The following is a 17,245-nucleotide window of genomic DNA, read 5'->3' on the forward strand; positions in this document are numbered from 1 at the left end:
ATATTAAATATAATTTAAATTTTATCATCAAATATATTCCGGACATTTTTTTTCTTCCCTTTAAAAATCCAAAACGAATACTTACAATTGAAAATGCAGTCACAATTCCCGAAATCCCTCGAAATCTCGCACCATTACATAAATGCACTAAAGTCAATTCCACTCGAATTAAAGCTGGCTACTCTGCAAGGCATAAAAAATCCTCGCAAATCCTCATAGTCAGCGAGTCCATTCACAAAATCCGCTCGTCAGGCAAGAGAAGGCCAGAATGAGAGTATCCTGTCCTTCACGCTGGGAAACGCTACGTTGGGAAAAATCGCCGGAGACGTAACTAGGGTTGCCAGAAATGTGAATCGGGATGAAAGGATGCTGTGCCGTGAAGCCCGCATTTGGCGGGAACGGGGCCCAGTCGACGGTCGCAGGCAAGAACGGGAGGAGGTTATAATTCGAAACCATAAAAGTTCGTCCAAAGCCGAAGTAACTGACTACATTGATCGCGAGGAACAAGTTGCATGTACTGTCGTCATTAGAGATCAAAGCATGTTTGACTTTCGTACGTCTTCATTTAGGATAGAGAGGGACTCTGTTAAGACAAAAGGGACAAAGATCTTTCAGACATTGAATAGTAATTGCCGAAATATGACAAAAAGTTTCATAAGAGGAAAAAGGGGGAGTGAACATTTTGGAACACTGATACAGTTTTGCAAGCATCAGACCAGTGTCACACTTATGCTATAATAATTAATTAAAAGAGGTTTATAATTAACTTTCTTATTATGAATTATTTCATAATTAATAGTAATTACTATGAATTATGACATTTCGATGCAATTTATTATTTCTTTACATTACGAAGTTTTTAATTTATTCATAGAAATTATTATTGATTTGAGTAATGAATTAATTAAAAACTATAATAATTAATTAAAAAAGGTTTATAATTCATTCATTACTGAAATTAATAATAATTATCAACAGAAATTTTTATAGTAATTGCCATGGGTTATGAAGTTTCGATGCATTTTACTATTTTCTTATGTAATAATAATAAGATTTTTGATTAATTCATTACTCAAATTAATAAGAAAAAAATTGTTAATAATTAACACAGTAATTACTATGAGTTATAAAACTTCGATGTATTTTATTATTTATTTATAGTACAGTTACAATTTTTTCATTAATTCATTATTCAAATGAATAAAAATTTATATTGATAATTATTATATCTAGAATAAGATTATTAGCATATAGTTTACTACATAAATTTGAAATAGCTAAAGCACAAAAGATGTCTTCTATTTAATTATTCTATCATAAAAAAAGAAGATAATACGGTAATCTATAACAAAAATTTTATATTCAAATTCTAAAAAAGAAATAGTACTTCATAGATGTCTTTGAAATTTAAATGGAACTCTGAATGTATATTACGAGAAACAGACAATCGTAAAATTTGAGAAAAACATTTAATGCGGGTTTTTTTTCCCAGCAGATTCTTTTTCCAGCAGACAATTATTCTTTGTAATATATGTACATAAATGTATTCTTGTGTATAATTCTTGTTTTTTCAATATTCATTCTGGAATTTTAACTTGCAGATATTTTTAATAATTGAACAAGGTTTATGAAAAACGTTTTGACGTTTTATGAAAAACCCTTTGAACTAAATATAATATAAAAAAATAAAGACGCAGACACCACCAAGTTAATACTACTGAGAAATCACTACCCATGTGTAAATTAAAGCAGGTTACCGCAATTCATGCATTTGATTTTTTTTTAATAATTTAAACTTTTTTCACTTAATGAAATAAAACTCCTGCTTGACCCGTATTTCCGTCATTATTATCAAAAATGTTTCGCTAGCACATATAGGAAACTATTAAAAAAAGCTAGATCATCCTTAAATCACGTGGCCAAACACCAAATTAAATTAAATATATATTCGAGCAGAATCTATATAAAAAACAATAATCGTCTTAATGAGCAATATAGTCATACACTTTATGTCCGATGGTTCATATTATTCCAGCAAGAATTCTAATAAATTTCAGAGATTGTACAATATGCCCCAAATAAAAAAAAGAAGTATTATATTTATTGTTTTAATTCGAAATAAGCCAAAAAAACTGGAAGAGTGGGAAAGCTATATTAAGTTCAAACAAGTTTGAATACGGTTTCAGCACATCTTCCCCAAATACAAAATGCGCAGTATAATAAATCACGTCCTATTGCCCACTATCTTAACAAACCCAAAATCATTTTACCATTTTTTCTCACAAAACCACCAAACAATGCACTAAAATCAATGAACTTTGTAATATCTCATAAGACTTTTTATGGGTCTTTTGTAAAACTGAAATATTCCATTAAATGAACACATAAATGAACTGATTTTAAATAATAAATTTCTTCTGACTGTCAATAAAGATGATCTCCACAATCTCAACAACCCAAACGTCTTCTTCCTTACCAGACCATGCATTTTCCTTCCAAAATACCGACTAATGTACTACCGTACATCATATCAATCTTGGACTTTCTAATACAATTCTTATGAAATAGGCATATTTTACTAAAGAAACACATTATTGAAAATTATTAATGCATTTTTAAACAAATATACTATCTTGAATAGTATTTTTTAAGTAAAGGAATACGACTAAAATTTTAAAAATACAAAAATCCTTTTTCCCTTAGTAAGACTATGATTTCTCCTAAACCATCAGAGGATGCATGACAGTACAAATACACTAATCTTGGACTTTCTAATATGATTCTTGCAAAATCAGAATGTTTTCCTTAACAAATACAATAGTGGACTATTAAAAAAAGCTACTGTTGACTAAAATATTTTCCATCATCTAAACAACCGAAAAATCTTTTCTTCCTTGGATAGATTATGTGTCTCCTTCTTAAAATATAATACTTAGAATTACATTATTTCAAACTTGGGCTTTCTAATGCGATTCTAGCGAAATATTTTACTAAAAGAATACAATAGTGATCTAGTTTTAAACAAATATATATATATATATATATATATATATATATATATATATATATATATATATATATATATATATATATATATATATATATATATATATATATATATATATATTTACCCATTGTCACTAAAATATTTTCCACGTCTTAACCCCAAAATCTTTTCTCCCTTAGCTAGACCATGCGTCTTTTTCCCAAAATACTAAATAATACACTACAGTATATCACATCAACGTTGGACTCTCTAATATGACGTACATTTCTTGCGAAGCTAGAACAAATAGCTAAGTGAACTATTTTTAAACAGGAGCCTTCTAATCGAAATATGTTATCTGGAAATTAGACATTAATATTTAATATTTTTTCCATACACTTCAATCTGCTTCGCATAAAATGATGTAATATTAAGCCATGCCTATGAATTGTCTAGTAATTCTTTAGTAGTATCTAGTATCTAGTAATTTTTTAAATATTCTTTTTGGAAAAACACTCTTATTTTTTATTAGCATATTAGTTTCTTTCAAAGCATGTCTACAAATCAGATTATGCAATAATTTACAAATAAATAGACAAAGAAAGTATTTAAAAATCCATCAAAATGTATAGAGAATCAATGATTTTAGATACAAGTTGTTCTACGATTTAACAATTCAAAGACAAGTGGTGTTAGTTTTTTTTAAATTATAGTTCATATAGCATTTAACGACATTAATTATAAAATAAATAATTATCAAAGTAATGCAATTAATATTAGAAGATTTAAATTAAATAGGTTTAAATCAAAGTTTTCACTTAATTTTGAAAAAAGCATGAAAGAATAAAAACAAAAACACATAAATTCTAAATTAAAGTTCCCAATTATCAATTATATAAATGAATAGAAATTGGGCAAATTTCGATATCCATTTTCTCATAGACAAATTATTAGATTTTTTTTTAATATGGTGCTTTGAGTAACATAATACGGTATTAAATTAAAAAATTAAAATTAAAACTAGAATTTAAAAAAAACCTATGAAAGAATAAAAACAAAAAAACATGAATTCTAAATTAGATTTCCCAATTATCAATTACACATATAAATAGAAATGAACAAATATTGAAATCCATTTTCAAATTTATAAATTATCAGAAATTCTTTTAATATGGTGCTTTGAAAGACATAATACGATATAAAATTAGAATAAAAACAGTTCGAAATGCGTAGAGAGAGAAAAAAAAAAAAAAGAAAACAATATATAAAAAAAAATGATACAGAATCCGAGGAAGTTCTAATTATTTAATACGCTTAGAATGATCATTCATTTCCTGTAATAAGAGGAGGAAATAATTAGTATCAGCAAAAAAAAATCATCTTACGTAATTCAATGCATATGTAACAAAGTTTTCATTCTCTACAACAGTCATCATTAACCGAAGCACTTCAGCGATAGAATAAAACATCGAATCTAATGAAAACACGCGAGGTGCATTTTCTCTACGAATCTCGAGCAGGAAATGAAACTTCCATTTACTCCTCTGTAGATCGAGTTTTACAGCAATCGTAAAAATCCAGCAGAGAAAACTCACGAATCCGAGTTAATGGGTAAAAGAATAGAATATTTCGGATTTCGCTTTGCTTTTTAGTGAGGTGTTTATTTTCAATTCTTCTTAATTATTTAACGATATAGTTCCGAAAGAGGTCAAAAACACCTTTTTTTATTGCTACATTTATTTTTCAGTTTTATTTTCAACTTCACATATAAAAAAAATAACTGGAAATCCGAAAATTAGCTAATATGGAAGGGGGGAAAAAGAATATAATATTAAAAGAAAAATAGTTCTATGATAATTCTTGGTTTCTATAATGAAATTTTATTTTTTTCATTTTACATTATTCTCAAATCACTAAAAGTAGATGCGATTTCAATTTCCTTTAAAAAAATAAACTTTATGAAATTAATTTGTTTTAAATCTGTGCAAAAAGGAATTTATAATCAATTTTTCTATCACTTACAGATAAGGAAGTTTTCAAAACTTCAGCAGCTGATGGTAATATTGTTATGGAAAAATCAACCTTTAATTGAAGATAAAAGAAAACCTAAAAGCTGGATAATGTTAAACGATGAAAACACTCAGCAAAAATATAACCGAGGCATATATAAAAGTTTTCTCTTTAATCAACGCTACAAAGACAGAATTAAATCCTCGTCTGAGTTACTCGCCACTTATAATTTCCCAACAGGCTATATAATTTTCTGTGGAACTTCAGAGACAGTCTCTTAGGAGAGATATTGTCATAATTCTTGTATTTTCTAGAACTTTCATTTTTATCGCCAAGGTCAGGGGTAATTCACGTGGTATGCATTAAGAATATCTGCAAATCTTTAACACTGGAGAAAAGTAATAATATCTTGGGTTAATATTTCCAAACCTTGATACTCAATTCAATTACATTTGATTTCCATACAATTGGGGTCACCTGATAATGAAGCCGAGGAACATTAATTTCATGTTTCCATATTATTTATAATAATAAATTAGATATTAATTACCAAAAAAAAGCAATAAAAATTCTATATTTTAACATACAAATAAAAGCCTTACATTAATTTATTATAGTTATTTTAAGAAAATCAGAACATATTTGTCCTTTATCAACAAATTTCAAAAAGTTATTCATCCTATCGCGTCAAATAATGATTAAGAGAATTTTTCTATTACACATATATACTAATAAAAGGCTAATGATTTTAAACCATTGTCTCTAATCTCTGTACAATAAAAGTATATTTATTAAGATTGTTGTAAAAGTATAAGAAATAATGGTTTAAAAAATTGTAGGTGCAATTTAAAAAAAAATTACATTTAAGTAAGAGACTATTCTGTCAATCTAAATTGCAGAACGTAAATCCGAAATAAAACATATTGGATCAAAACAAATTCAAAATAAGGAACAGTTTACTTAACAGTACAAAAATAAGTCCACAAACGATCGAAGGTCGTAATTATTTACGAGTAAAAAGCGTAAAGATTGTAGATCTAACGATTACTTGCTCATGTGTCAAAACTATTTTTTACTTACGTGTAAAAAGTGTTAGATATAATGATTATTTGTAAAACAGCAATTAAGGATGTGGATTTAACTATGGAAGCTACAACACATCTTATAACTTGAAGAAAAGTAAAATATAGTATAAATTTAGGTATTAAAACATATGCGTATTTACATTATTCGTATGATTATGACACCACATGAATCGTCTCCATTTTAATAATTCAAAAAAGTTCCGGAAAAGAATAAATAGTAATGGCCAAAATTCTTCCTCTAATAACTCAGAAATTAAGATTTCATTCCAGTTCATATAATTAATGAATCTTCCAACTGATCGACGGCCAATAAATTATTCATCAAATTAATGTATCTAATTAAGGATCTAAAATACTGCAAGCAAAAAAAAAATTTCATATTTGATCCTTTTTACGGGAGACATTGCAAGCCGGTTAAACATAGTTTCAAATAAGAAAAATTCTGTCTTAACGGCAATTTGCATGTGAAGTGAAAGTATTATGTTTTTGTTCTAAGCTCAAGTAAGCAAGAAAAAAAAAATAGAAGAAAAATAATAAAGAAAATAAAACTAATTAATTGAATTAATACCTTCTTAAGAATACGTTGCGGATAATTAAGAATATTAAAATTATGCAAAGTAAAAATAAAACAGTTTTTATCAAGAAATAAACGCGAACATTGAGAAATTTTTTTAAAAAAAACTTTATTTATTTTAACGTTGCGGAATCGATAACTTTTTCGCATAAATTTTGTTTCAATATAAGTAGACACACAGACTACACGTCGTATTTTTTAGAATAAAAATAAATTTAAAATTAATTGTTTACAAAATAAAGAGCTGCCTCTTTACAGATAAAATTTGCTGCACAAATTTAACATTTAAGGTGTACATCTTAGGACCTACGCAAAACCCAATTAAGATTTCAAACAAACTTGTCAAACAGCTCAACATCTCTCGGACTGTATTTTGGCATGCATGGATACGCAATAACTTAAACTTGTAGCAATTTAAATTAAGAAAATTTAGCATGTGATCTTTTCAAATTTTTGACAAATCTTTTTGACAAATTTCAAACAAATTTGTCAAACAGCTCCCCATCTCTCGGACTGTATTTTGGCATGCATGGATACGCAATAACTTAAACTTGTAGCAATTTAAATTAAGAAAATTTAGCATGTGATCTTTTCAAATTTTTGACAAATCTTTTTGACAAATTTCAAACAAATTTGTCAAACAGCTCCCCATCTCTCGGACTGTATTTTGGCATGCATGGATACGCAATAACTTAAACTTGTAGCAATTTAAATTAAGAAAATTTAGCATGTGATCTTTTCAAATTTTTGACAAATCTTTTTGACAAATTTCAAACAAATTTGTCAAACAGCTCCCCATCTCTCGGACTGTATTTTGGCATGCATGGATACGCAATAACTTAAACTTGTAGCAATTTAAATTAAGAAAATTTAGCATGTGATCTTTTCAAATTTTTGACAAATTTCAAACAAATTTGTCAAACAGCTCCCCATCTCTCGGACTGTATTTTGGCATGCATGGATACGCAATAACTTAAACTTGTAGCAATTTAAATTAAGAAAATTTAGCATGTGATCTTTTCAAATTTTTGACAAATTTCAAACAAATTTGTCAAACAGCTCCCCATCTCTCGGACTGTATTTTGGCATGCATGGATACGCAATAACTTAAACTTGTAGCAATTTAAATTAAGAAAATTTAGCATGTGATCTTTTCACTGAAACAGCGGTTCTGTGTCAATTTTTGATTTTAATGTTTCAAAAATAATGCGTCCAAAATACATATTGGATATTCTTTACTTTACTACGAAGCACAAAGCTTTATAAGCAGATCTCTGAAAGCTCACAGCGTTTATGGTTTGTTCTAAATCCGCAATTTTATGAGAAAGCGAGTGGTGGTGGTGGTGGGGGGAAATATTTATTACGAATATGCGAGTATGTTTGAGAAAGAATGCTCTTGCTATTTGAAGCAAATTTAGTTTGATATGTTGAAACCCCGACATTCTATTTTCTTCTTTTTAGTTAATAAATATTTTCATTTATTTTTGTTGTAAAACCTTATAGAATAAGATCGTAAGGAGTTAAAATAAAGAATCGCGGCAATCAGAAACGAGCATTTTAATCTCGATCTGGCCAACCACCAATCTGAGTCTGGCAATTTTTACTTTTTCATATTTGAAGTGAATTGTTATCGTCAATTAAATACGAACTTGATATTTTGATGAATCTCCGAGTTTTAGACCTCCCATAATTTAACATTTTCATACATAATACTCAGCACACATACTACTCAGATCACTCAGCAGACATAATACTCAGATCACTCAGCAGACATAATACTGAGATCACTCAGCAGACATAATACTCAGATCACTCAATAGACATAATACTGAGATCACTCAGCAGACATAATACTGAGATCACTCAATAGACATAATACTGAGATCACTCAACAGACATAATACTCAGATCACTCAGCAGACATAATACTCAGATCACTCAGCATACATAATACTGAGATCACTCAGCATACATAATACTCAGATCACTCAGCGCACATACTACTCAGATCACTCAGCACACATACTACTCAGATCACTCAGCATACATACTACTCAGATCACTCAGCACACATACTACTCAGATCACTCAGCACACATACTACTCAGATCACTCAGCAGACATAATACTCAGATCACTCAGCACACATAATACTCAGATCACTCAGCACACATACTACTCAGATCACTCAGCACACATACTACTCAGATCACTCAGCAGACATACTACTCAGATCACTCAGCAGACATAATACTGAGATCACTCAGCAGACATAATACTGAGATCACTCAACAGACATAATACTGAGATCACTCAACAGACATAATACTGAGATCACTCAACAGACATAATACTCAGATCACTCAACAGACATACTACTCAGATCACTCAGCATACATACTACTCAGATCACTCGTCACACATACTATTCAGATCACTCAGCGCACATACTACTCAGATCACTCAGCACACATACTACTCAGATCACTCAGCACACATACTACTCAGATCACTCAGCACACATACTACTCAGATCACTCAGCACACATACTATTCAGATCACTCGTCACACATACTATTCAGATCACTCAGCACACATACTACTCAGATCACTCAGGGTATTATGTCTTTATATATATGAGCACAATAACTCAAAAACGCTTTGAGCTAGACAGTAGAAATTTGATATATGAAATTACGACCCAATTTGTCAACTTTCTATCAAATTTTGAACGAAATCTATTCATAGGAAGTCTTTCAGTCTAAATATTCGAGTACAAATGAATTCGATAGCTACAAAAAGCAGACAGCTAAGTAAATAAAATTTGGTACACAAGGCTTAACAGTTAAAATATAGATAACTTATCAAATTTTGAACCGAATCCATCAAACGGTCGATTGCTTGATGGTCTGTACTTTCACAGAATTATTTTAGAAATACGATTTGCAGAACAAACTTTTTTTTTTATTTATAGCAATAATTTTATATTTAAGTTACATACAGAGATAGCACAAATAAATGACCAATTATATTTTCAAACTATTACACATAATGCAATCAACGATACATGAAAATAAAGAAAAAGAATCCAGTTTTGGTTTTAGTATGAAATGTTCGATGTGTAAAACTTTCGTATGAAGATAATCTAATCTAATATACAGTAAAGTTCGCTCCACAAACTTTGAAGTTCTATCCTGTCAATGATGGTTTAAGTTCTTTAAAGCATGTGATTACATTCGGGATGAAATTTTTGAAAAACGCTTTAAAATCTTTAAAAAAATTACATAAAAAGAGTTTGAAAAAAAACATCTAGGAAACCAAAATATAACAGTTAAGTGGTAAAAGTGTTTTTAAAAATCGGGAAAAGGAGCTTTTCATGTATCGGGGGGGGGGGGGGGGGAGATAGGAGGGGCTAAAAAATGGTACAAGGCAAAACTCTTCTAGTTTAGAGGTTTATTAAATTTCTTGTTTAAAATTTTGCAGATAGAAAAATACATAATCCTTTTTCTGAAATAAGTTGTATTTCTATCTATTCTTTCAATATTGAGGTTCGACTGATAAATACCATGGAATTTTCAATGTTCTCCATATTGTGAAGCGTTAAAAAAATTATAAAATATTTCTAAATTAATAGATTACTTTTTATCTAGTTCAGAAACTGCATAAAATACTGAGAAATTATTATAGCAATTTCAAATTTTCGTAAGAAAATTCTTTCAAATATTAGAATTTGAGAAAATAGTATTAAAATGTCAGCAAATGTAATTATAAAAAATAGCAATTAGATAGCAGTAAGCGTAATTATAAAAAAATAGACTTCCGAAAAAATAGACTTAGAAACAGAATGCCAACGGTTTTATAAAGAAACTCATGCAAACAATAAGAATATGATAAAAAAATTATAATTTCTAATAAATAATCGACTTCTAAACATTATCATCTACCTTAAGTTCATTGACTGTTTTCGGCAGCATGTACATATAAACAAAGTCTTGGTGTAATCACAAGCAAATAAATCATATTGGGCAAGATATAGGGATCTAGGAGGCCATTTAATGAGGAGTAAATCAATGTTACCAGCAAATTCAAACCAGTGTAGTAGAAGCGTTTTATTTAGATAGGCTGTGAATATACAAAACTCAAGTGGAATAGAATTCTATTTCGTTAAATGAAAATTCGTATTCTTCTCATATAGTTGTGGAAATAACTATATTTCCAACATGCCCAAATAATTGCCACAAATGGAGCGATTAAAAAAATGGGACAAATTTCTTTATTTTCAGCTATCTTTTTTAATATTAAGTATAACAGTACGGAAAATAAATATTTAAAATCTTGTCATTCATTTATGCTAACCGCATATTATTTTTTTAAAAATAAAATGAGAGTTTCATTTATAATGTCTTTATGAATAAATTATAAAATTCGACATATGATACAATCGCAACATAGAAAAATCCCTACAATATTTAGAGATAAAAGAAAATTTAAGATTCCGGAGAAAATTAGAAATTAAATTTTTATAAACTATTTTCAAGGCAAAATAATATTAAATCAGAAACTAATTGGCAGAAATATCAACATTTGCTGCAATTTATTTCAAAAATATAAGATACGATATAAATGAGTTAACAGAACTGAAATAAACAATTTAAAAATAAATGAAATTAAAATTAATCATTCTTAAAAATACACAGAAAGGAAATATTGTTTAAACAGTAACACGAAAGATATGTAGGATACGACATCAGATATAAAAGTTAATTTTTACGTTTGAACAAAACCTTTTTTTCAATTATAAAAAAACATTTAATCGTGCTTTGTTAAATATCGTCTAATGAAAACCATATTAGAATAAAATCAATGTATGAATAAAATTGTAAATAAATCAGAAGATTATAAATCATAATGGGGTGTATAAAAGGTATAGTTTACAAAAAAAAAATTATAAACAGAGGAAGACATGTTAATCAATATTTCGGTGTGAGAACAAATAGATTACTAACTTCTGTATTTTTTTAAAAATAATTTTAAGAATACGATCATATGTGTTGTCACACCACTAACCTCCACATAGCTGTTTCGGCCGCACGGATGAAAAGAGATGAAGTGAAGAGAAAGGAACAATTGGTCTTAAGTGTGTGGCTGATACCAGTGAGAGGTGCGTTGATAGGAGCTTCTGCAGGATCTCCGAGAAATGATCGAGTTTTAAATTTAAATTGGAATTTAATTATATATATGCAAATAGTATCGATCATTTAATTCATAAAATATAATAAACGTGTTGCCAAGAAAAATATCATCACTTGTATCAAGGCACGCGACTTTGTGCTTTGTGTGTCAAGGAATGCTTCACAAATAAAACACGAGAAGCGATGTTGTGTGTTAAATTTGTAAAATTGCATATTGTTAGCATCAGATGAAGCTATCGAAAAAGATATGAACAGATTGGTGACGGGAAAAAAGAGTTTCCAAGAAGAAAAGCAGCGAACTCATAGACGAACCGATGACAACAGAAATTGAGACAAAAAACAAAATTGAAAATGATTGTAAATAGTCATATATCTATAAAATGGTTTTTTAAATGCAGAAATTTTTAAAACTGCATTCACAATTTTTTTGCGAGCAGAAAAATGAATTTTGTTCTTTGAATTTTTGTAAGTACTTTTTTAAACTTTTGAATTTAAAAAACAAGCAATATTGTGGGATTTAAATAGTAAAAAATTTTAAAAATTGTGCTGAACAACGAAATCAAACGTTTTATTGCATTTAAATATGTTTAGTTAGAAACGAATTAATCGAATTTCCATAAAAAATATATAGGATTTCAGATAGATGAAGAAGTTGCAACCGACATCTTTATTGAAACATCCTGCATTCACCGTATTTCAAAACAAAAAGCTTTGAAAAATTGGCACACACACTTTTTGAAACTTTCTAAATGGAATAAAACTCCGTATTAATTGAAGAATTTTATAACACGAGTAACATTCAATTATAGTAGCAGAAAAAATATATTAATTTATTATAACTAAAATTTAATTTAATCTAATTTAATTTAGTTATCAGATAATTTAATTATTCTAACTAATTTGATACCTTATAAATGAATTGGTTATCTGATAACTGAATTAATTTAGTTAGAATAAATTTATCTGAATTGAATAAATTAAATAAATTAATAATTGAATATATTGAATAAATTAATAATTGAATATATTGAATAAATTAAATTTTCTTATAATTGAATTAAATTAGTTTGAATAAATTAAATCTTCTTATAACTGAATTAAATTAGTTTGAATAAATTAAATCTTCTTATAACTGAATTAAATTAGTTTGAATAAATTAAATTTTCTTATAACTGAATTAAATTAGTTTGAATAAATTAAATTATCTTATAACTAAATTAAATTAGTTGTTAGATAACATTAAAGATTAATCATAAAGACCAGCTTTATCTTGTAAACGAATAATACAGGAACTAAAAAAAAAGAAGTTTACTTGCCTATCCTTGTGCTGCAATATAAAGTTTCCTATACAAATAAATTTTACTCTCTATCCATTCTACTAAACAATACTTTATTTCAATATTGAATGATCTAGATATTTGAAGGCAGAGAGGATGTCCAATCAGAGAATCAGTTAGATTATATCTATCCAAGCAAATCACTTTACTAAATATTAATTCTAACGATAGTGCGAACTACAAATTATAGAAACTTAACAGTATTCGAAGAAATAAACACTGAATTGAGATTGTACTCATCTACTCTAAAATAGAAAAAAAAATATATTCGGAAGCTAATTCAATTCAGTCTTATTTATATGAGTATTCAGTAATAAATAGAAGAATAGATCATAAAACAGGGACAAGCAATTTCAATAAGAATCAGGAAAAACTTAACTAATCTGAAGTATCTACTTTTGCACTAAACCAAATTCTGATTTTCCAAAGAAAAGCATGATTCTATTAAGCAAAAATATTCTGAAGGTATCTACTCGAGTATTTTTGCCTTTCTTGCAATTGAATCCAGAGATGGCATTTACCTGATAGGTATTATTTATACTCGTATTTTAATTATGATTTGGTAATTTTGTGCTTTGCTTTAGATTTATTATTAGTCAAGGTATGAAAACGTCACTGATATTGACTTTGCAATGGAAAAATGGTCTCGGTTTAATTTTGCTTTTAGATTTGTCCATTTAGATAATGAAGTATTTTAAAAGAACATACTGTATAGAAGAAAATTTTTGTTTATTTAAATGCAAACAACACTTTCATAAATTGGATTTTTCTTTCTAATTTACAATATTTATAAAGCTGCAAAAATGGTAAGCATCGTGAAGCGGTGGATTTCTCCGTTGTTTAAATAAATTTATTAACCAATTGTTTTTGTAATGACCCTTGCCGTGGTTTATGCTGTCCCGTTGTATTAAATTGACCTATACAAGAAGTCAAATTGACTTAGGGTTAGAAAAATAACTTGCTAATCGAAGATACGAGATCCCTTTATAATGGCATCTAAATAACTGTCACGTAGTCTGCAAGCAGTATATCCCTTTTCCCGCAGTGATGGATTTGGGATAAAGTGGGGGATTATTCCGGGGTTAACATTCCCATTTGATTCCCTCATTGTTTCTAAGCAAAACGCTTTTCTAATACCTTTGAGATGGTGAGCAACTCCTATTAGTTACATCTGAAATAAATGAGAAGTCGATTGATTCAAGGTTCGGAAAATAACTTGGCAGTTGAAGATACGAGTCTTGTTGTAATGGCGTCTGAATAACTAACACAGAGTCTGTAGACAGTATATCTATTTTCGTACAGCGGTGGATCTGGGATAAAATGAGGGTTCAAGTTTCATAGTTAATATTCCCATTTGATTCCCTTAATGTTTAAACAGATTTCTAAGCGAGAAGCTTTTCTAATACTTTCGAAATGGTGAGCAACTGCTATTAGTTTAATTTGACACACACGAGATGTTAATTGACGTAAGGTTTGAAAATTATTGGCCAACAAGAGACTGCAGACCACATTTATATTCACACAATGCTTGAAGTCCTCTTCTTCATAATTCTACGGTTAACATTCCCATTAGATTCTCACCCTGTTTAAACACATTACTTCACAAAACATTTTTCTAATATTTCCGAGATGGTCAGCAACTCCTATAAGTTTAATTTGATACACACGAGAAGTCAGCTGACTCAGGTTTTGAAAAAAATTATTAGCCAACCAGAAATGGCAGATATCAATAATATTCACACAAGATTTGGAGGCAACATAGTCCACTTTCTACACCAACATATTTGGATTAGAATGTGTGGATAGGGTGAGTATTCAAAATTCTCCTCATTGTTTAAACTAACTTGTCAACATAACTTTTTTTTATGGCTTTTAGTAATTTGAATTTCACTTTTGGATTAAAAAGTAGCCATTTCGGTTGAGGCGTTTGAAAAATTATTTCCTTCTACTAGATGGAAAATCCAAAATATGATAAACTGATTTAAGGTTTGCAAATCGCATAGCACTCCTCCTGCACTGATTGGAGCAAGGGAAGAGAGATGAGCAAGTCTATAATTCCGCGACGTTACTTCAGAGATAAATTATAAATACTATGGAGGTTTATCTTTTCCTTTTCGCCAGAGAATATTCTTCGATCTATAGGATTCTAGATTCTCTGTCAGTTGAATGGATATACATGGAAAAATTTATTAATAAGGAAAAAAAATTGTTAAAGTTAACATACAATACATAAAATAAATAATAATTATACACAATAAAATAATGAAAAAAGGGAGTGTTTGTTGGGGAGTAAGAGTTCAGGAATTTTGATGAAGTTAATATTTGAGAAGGGCTTGACTGAGGAAGGAGACAAAAATGTATTCGGAGCTTGGGTCTTGGGAGATCAAATCTCCGTTATCTTGTACTATGGAGACATATCTGACAAAAACTGAGAGTATTGCAAACGACAATCATTAAGATAGATACATGGATAAATCATTATAGATGCATTAGGTAAAATTTCTTCTATAACTTTAAAACGAAGGCTCTTAACAATAATTAATAATTATCTAAATATAAACATTGTGAATAAAAAAAATCTGAGAAACATTAAAAGATTTTAAGAAAAATCATTTAACACTAGGTTTACGGACATTTCTCATATACCTGCCTCTACGAACATGCGTCAATTCGACGCATGAACGAATACATATATTTAAAGAAAAACAACCACTTAGAAAACAATATAATTAATACAGACTATGTTTTACAAAATTTTATACCTTTTTTTAGACATATTAAGATGGTAAAGAAGAAAATTTTGTCAAAATGGTATAAAATTGAGTTTTACAATAATATTACTAATTCAAAAATATTCTATTATTGATCTAATTCAAAAACACACGATCTAATAACAACGACAACTTTCAAAATGTTTTTGCACTCTGAAACAATTTACATTCTGAGTTCCGATCTTTCTACTGTTGCTTATCGGGCTTATTTCATTTGAGATAGTAGTAATTCATATTTTTTATTGTTGTAATTTTTGCACTGGTAAAACTCACTTACTAAAAAAATTATTCACATTACGGTCGCGTCAAATTGACGCACATCCGCAGAGATAGGTATACCACATAGAGAATTTCAATATTTCAAAACTTTTGGAGAAAATAGATTTCAAAATATATTTACCTCGTTCAACGGATAAAAGTACAAGAGATAAAATATAAAATGCGAACGGTGTTTTTAATTTTAATTTTAAAAAATTCGAAATGCGCCGAAATAACGCGTCTTGTAAACCTAGTGTTAATGGTTCTCATGTAATATTAAATTATTCTAATGCAATATTAAATTGAAATTCGTATATAATTAGAAAGTAAAGTATTTTTACTGATAAGAAAAATTCAATATATCCCTTAGAGTTTCATACAATAGATTTTTTTTTGTATTAAATGATCGGTCCTTCAATCATTATATGCATTTTTTTTTGTCCCTGTAACTTATTTTAGTAAATCATTTATTATACCCTGGCGTCAAGCGAAGGGGAAAAAAAGAAATATTGGCTTGAAAAAATCATTTTTTCGATTGCTTTTGGCCAGAAAAAAAGGACATCAATTTCGTAATGACTGCTGGAAAAATGATATTCTGTTCCTTCGTGAAATAAAATCGATCCATTGTTTCGAAGAAATACGGTGTTCTATATTACAAATGATTCTTTTAAATAATTATTATCATTAATATCCAACACAGAAGTCGGTATTAATATTACATGCTATAAATTTTTCTGGCAAGCAGACATAATTTTCTTAAATTACTTTTGTATGAAATATTATACGGACTGTTTGTTTAAACTTTAAGGAACTTCGGAATTTAAAACTGTTTTTGGGTTATTGACATACGCTTCAGATTTAAATGAAGTAAAATTTTAGTTCCTGCAATTTAATATTACTCCAAAAATGATTGTATCAAATTATGCACCACTGATGATAATTATTAAATTATATATAATAATTTGAACTATAATGTATTCTTTATCCAGGCGGAAATTACAAATGAAATTGCAATTGTCGCAAATTATTTA

General features: G+C 28.5%; 1 protein-coding gene across 2 annotated transcripts in view; it reads right to left on the reverse strand.

Annotated features, from left to right (window-relative positions):
* The window catches only part of LOC129968508 (IQ motif and SEC7 domain-containing protein 1-like), a 671,655-nt gene that overhangs the window by 405,439 nt on the left and 248,971 nt on the right, over positions 1-17,245 (reverse strand). The window contains exon 1 of one of the 2 annotated variants that reach the window (XM_056082467.1): positions 86-163. The exons of the other annotated variant lie outside the window; for it this stretch is intronic. The gene's annotated coding sequence lies outside the window, so the exon portion shown is untranslated. Of the gene's footprint in view, positions 1-85; positions 164-17,245 lie in introns of those variants that run through there. 2 annotated transcript variants of the gene reach the window in all.

The sequence above is a fragment of the Argiope bruennichi genome, chromosome 5 (genome assembly GCF_947563725.1).
Source record: "Argiope bruennichi chromosome 5, qqArgBrue1.1, whole genome shotgun sequence".
Taxonomy (NCBI): Eukaryota; Metazoa; Arthropoda; class Arachnida; order Araneae; family Araneidae; genus Argiope; species Argiope bruennichi.